We start from the raw sequence: 5118 nt of genomic DNA, 5'->3' as shown, positions 1-5118 counted from the left end.
AAGGAACCAGACACCGCAGACTGATCATTAGTAGGAAAAAGGTCACTATGTGCATAGTTGATATGGCACCTTACAAACTGCAAAGGGTCCAATTTAACTGATTGGAGACAAAGCCCCAATAAAGACTATACTGCTGTTTAAATGACGTGTTCTACTCATAAGAATCATTTTCAGTCTTTTCGTGTGAATCTGCCATGTTGTTAGTTTATATGGAGCCCAAGCAAAGCATGTATTGGTTTGCAGTTGGTAGTCATTAATTTATCCAAGCAACACAGAATTATTGAATGTTTTTGTCTTGTTTGCCACGTTTTAGAAAGAGGAATAATAGACATAGGTACCAGGGACATTTTAGCCTCATAGCTTAGATAACTATAGGGTAGAAAAGATGGATTGGTAATAAAATATGCCACTGGTAAATGGTGGGAAACACTATAAAAGGAGATTGAAATTTCAAAGAGTTGAGGCTGGTGATATATCAAACTTTCCCACTGCCCAATTAGTGCTGTAGAGATATATTTTGTGATTAATATAAAAAATAATGTCTCCATTGACCCAATAAAAATAGTAACATTAACATTCTGCCAAATATTGTTGTTTTCCTACCTTTACTATAATACTGCAAACAAAATAATTGGCAATGAAGCTCAGCAGAGGTGAGGGTCAAACTGCTACTTGGAACAGACCTTCAACACCATGGCTTGGAAGAAGAACCCAGAGGATTCGACTATGCAAACACTTAGATCAGGAGAAACACCTCAAATAGAATCTGAGGTCAGCCTATCTGCTCAAGAAGACCTCACTGAGCTAGGCAGGGTCATGAAAAAGGGGCACACGGCTTCACTGCCTTCCTCCTGTGCTCAGCCCTTACCATCTCTTATGCTCTTTTGCTCTCTCTCTGCCTCTGTCTCTCTCTCTCTCTTATACATACACACACAAACACACACACACACACACACACACACACACACAAACACACACACACATTCACCCCATACAAACATGGCTGTATTATCTAAAGTTTCTTAAAAGCCATAATCTACTGCTTCATCTTCCTTGTGAGTGTCATATTGTACACAAGTTTAACAATAGACATGATAAGCAAATCAGAAAGCAAGCCATTTTGATGTATGCTTCTGCACTGCTAAATCAAAAAAGGGGGGAAGAAAGCATTATAACATCTGACTGCTCTAAAACTCAGGATTTCAACTAACCTAAAACACATGCTAACTTTTCATCGAGACCACTGTAAGGTTGTAACTTGAAATGGGAGAAGGGGAGAGGACACTCTAGTATTTTTTTTTTTTGCCATGAGTTTAAGCTGCTCACAATGCAGCAATTAATGCATAACTTCTTTATTTCACTGCAAGGATGAGAAAGGAGTACATCCCGCTGCACAACCCCCTGTACTTTGTGCTTTCCCCCTTTGAGTTGTGCTTGTTCTTTTAAATAATACAGCAACTTGGAATATATATATGTCCATCCATACACACCACACACATGCACACACACATGGTAAGAAAGGGGAAGTTATTTTTTTCACCTTGCATAAAGACAGGTGAATGTACAGAATTGTGTCCAGTGTAATGGCAGGTTTGTATGCTGGAGGAAACAGACATTGTGTCCATTGATTTTATTAATTGTAATTGTGGCATGCACTTTCCATCCAAAAGGAGGAAGCACCTTTTAGGGTCATGTGGGCACACATGTAAGCATGCTAAAGTTGAGTTTCTTGTCTAGAAAATACTTATAATAAAATAGCTGCGGTTTTGTGACTTTATTCACAATCCAATTAGTTGAGCAAATGATGCATTGGCAAGCACACTGTGGGTTGAGGAGAAGATGGGTAAGGCAGGATAAGTTTCATGAAGAGTCCACTGCACTGCATCCACTGCCACTGGAACAAGAGACATCTTTAGGTACGTGTCCTGTTATATATAAGCATTCAGTGAGCAAATACTTCCTTTTATAACATAATGAAACTATGGGCAACAGATACACAGAGATTTTTCCTCAGTATGAAGGCTGTATTAACTGTCATTCTAAGGAAAGTTTTAAAATGTCTTGATTTCAAGTTTTCTTCTTACCAGACAGTTTCAGATGCTCTCTCTTAATTTTACACAGATAAGTCTGCTTACTGAGTCTTAACACTGACCATACAGTAACAAAGCCTCTGTTTTGCTCTCTGCATTACAAGGTGATTTGGATGAAGGTTTTCATACTTTTATATCCAGCACCATATTATTTTTCTGGAAGGTGGGTCTTTGACCCTAACTACACTGTCCACATCCTGTGTGCTTCTGTGCCACATGCCACATTCTCCTGGAGGGACATTTTCCCCTTATTTGTGTTCCTTAGGGATTGAGATTTGCTATAGAAACTACCCCTGGGACAATTTGAGTGGTCATATTTTCTAGTCCCCCTCCATTCTAGATTAATCAGACACTGATATTATGAATTGTTATTTAACTTTTTCTAGAGCAATTCTCTTGCCTACTCAGCTTGCATAAGCCCTGAATAGGCACTCAATACTAAATGATGTGTGAACTAATCAATCAGTCCAGCTACATTGTAAGCTCTCTCCCCTGAGGATAACTCATATGTTGCTAACTTGTTTTGTCAATTAATTAGTGGAAGAAATATTGGTGCTGGATGAGATTTCCTTCCAAGTCACTGTGCATGTCAATGTGTCTGTCACCCATTCCAGGAATAATATGGGTGTTGCTAAAAAAAAAAAAAAAATAGGCTTTTGGGGTGGATCAGGAGAAAAGCGAACCATGGATGCAACCAAAATTTCTTCAGAGTTCCTTAAGGACTTACTTCACACTCTCCTTTTGGTATATAATGGAGAAATGCAAATCCATGGTATACTAAACAAAATCATTAAACACCACGCTTATGTAGGATTCTGGTAGCTAGTCATTTTGTTGAAAGCCAGAATCATTTGCTACAGATTCTTAAAGAATAAGTGAATTTTAATGAATAACGTGGTGATCGAGATGGATGGTAACAATAGGGTTAGCTCAGAGTGTTGGATGGGTGCGGATAAAAAGGAGTGCCCAGAGTATCAGGCGGTAGAAAGAAGCTACTTTCCCTTTTTTCCCTTCTATGGTCTCGATTCAGCCATGTCCTTCCTCTCCTCCAGATCCAGCCCTAACCGGCAGGCTGATCCAAATCAATGTAACTAGCAAAGTGTAAAATGTTGGGCCATTACAGTGGTGATCTTTGTTCTGCCTTTGCTGACATCTAAATTTACCGATATTGATATAATAAGCCATTTTGTGTTTTCATTTGTATAAACCAAATGTGTGGCTTAGCTTATTGATTTTATAATCAAGATATAGTTTACTCGAGTGTTTAATAACCAACTTGTAAACACACAATCCCTACCCAATCGTTAATCCAACAAGGACCTCTCATGTCACCTGCCTTTTGCTGAGTCCTAAGGAAGATTTGATTTTGCTGAAGTGGCAGATATGAAGAGGGTGTACGACTGAAGACTGGTTACTTAGGGTCTTTCTTCTAAGGCCGGAACATAATATAGAGCAAGAAGTAAGGAAAAGAAAATTTTAAAATGTGGTTGTCTTTTTGGTTTGTTTTAAATGGGGAGAAAACAAAATAGCAGCATAACAAAAAGGACACTGAAATATACTGAGGGTGTTTGGGGTGTGGTTTAGTGGACTTGATAGCATGCCCAATGTCCTGGATTTGATGGTTAATGAAGGGGGGGAAAGCATTAGGAAAGGAAAAGATGCAAACTTAAGGGTTAAAAAACAGAATAATAAAACATTAAGGGTCTTCACAGTTCCTACATTTCTAAATGTAACATGCAACTTAATCTACAAACCGTATTATAATTGACTAATTTTATCCTCATTTCACAAATTGAGAATTTGAAGTTCAGTTGGGATACTGCCTCAAACAGATGGGAAAACACATTTCACTAAGCAATGTGAGTAGGGCTGCCAATCAGAAGTGTTTGCTGTTTATTCCCGTCCTCGGGGATGTGGTCTTGGACACAGGTTTCTCAAGCAATGCTTAGCATGCACCATACAGTCAGCAAGAACTGAAATGCATTTTTGTATGGGGGGGGCATGGGGTAGGGATGCTGATCATGAGAGCAAAAGGAAAGAGTAATGTGCAATGCCAAAAAAGAGGCATAAGACATCTTCTGGGCAACTGTAAGTAGTTAATGTAGAAACCATAACTACAAGTTGGTCCTGGATCTGCCTCTGTGGGATGCCTGGGAGAATGCACACATGCAGAGCTACACTTGGCTGCTTGAACCACTGTGAACCACAGTTCAAATCTGCCTATCATTCTGCAGCTATCCAAAGTGAAACTTGTGGGGAAAGTGTTTCATTGTTACTTTTTTAGAGAAGAGATGGACTTTTAAGGCAAGAGTAGTTGTAAGTAGACAGTCTCAATTCTGCTACCCTGGAAGATGCAATATAATCACTTATGCACAGGCAGTCTCCTCAACCATACAGTAGACCCCGTAGCCACGGGTCTTCCCTTAGATTTTCCTTTTGATTTCTTTCTTTGGGTTAAACCCTTCCCTTCAACCTGATTCCTTTTATTTGTAAATACTTGTGACCCATCACATTTTCACAAATTTAAGAAAAATGCCTTCCTTTGGTTTGTTGTTTTTCTCTATTTTGAGACCTAAGAATTCCCCTCTGTGTATAGGCATTGAAATAGCAATTAAGACCACGTAAATTATTAACTGGGAGACTTGGGACACACAGCCTAATCTTTAGAAGTCTAGGTTTTATCATTCTGAAGTGAGACTAATGATACTTAAAAGGGGTTCCATGATTTGATGGTTTAGTTGCTATATGTGGCATGGAACTGGTATAGAAAAAGACCTCAGAAGGCTTAACCCTATTATAATAATTATTATGCTGCTAATTCACAGATAAGCTTTTTTTCTTTTACTGAAAATCGAGTTTTTTCATACAATATATTTTGATTACAGCTGCCCCATCCCTACCCCTCTCAGTTCCTCCCCACTACTCCTGCCATCAGGATCCACACCCTTTCTGTCTCATCAGAAAACAAATAGCCATCTAAGGAATAGTAATAAAATGAGATGAAACAAAACAAACGAAGCATAATTAG

General features: G+C 38.8%; 1 long non-coding RNA gene across 1 annotated transcript; it reads right to left on the bottom strand.

Moving 5' to 3' along the window:
• Window positions 1-1759: 1759 nt before the first annotated feature.
• LOC106144032 lies at window positions 1760-3466 on the bottom strand. Its single transcript, XR_001229141.1, has 2 exons — window positions 3423-3466; window positions 1760-1894 (listed from the first exon to the last, which is right to left on the bottom strand). It is a non-coding gene; the product is annotated as an uncharacterized LOC106144032 (long non-coding RNA).
• Between the last annotated feature and the right edge of the window lie 1652 nt (window positions 3467-5118).

The sequence above is a fragment of the Microtus ochrogaster genome, chromosome 21, assembly GCF_000317375.1.
Source record: "Microtus ochrogaster isolate Prairie Vole_2 chromosome 21, MicOch1.0, whole genome shotgun sequence".
Taxonomy (NCBI): Eukaryota; Metazoa; Chordata; class Mammalia; order Rodentia; family Cricetidae; genus Microtus; species Microtus ochrogaster.
Note: the sequence above shows the minus strand (reverse complement) of the source record. Positions and strands in the feature narration are given on the sequence as shown.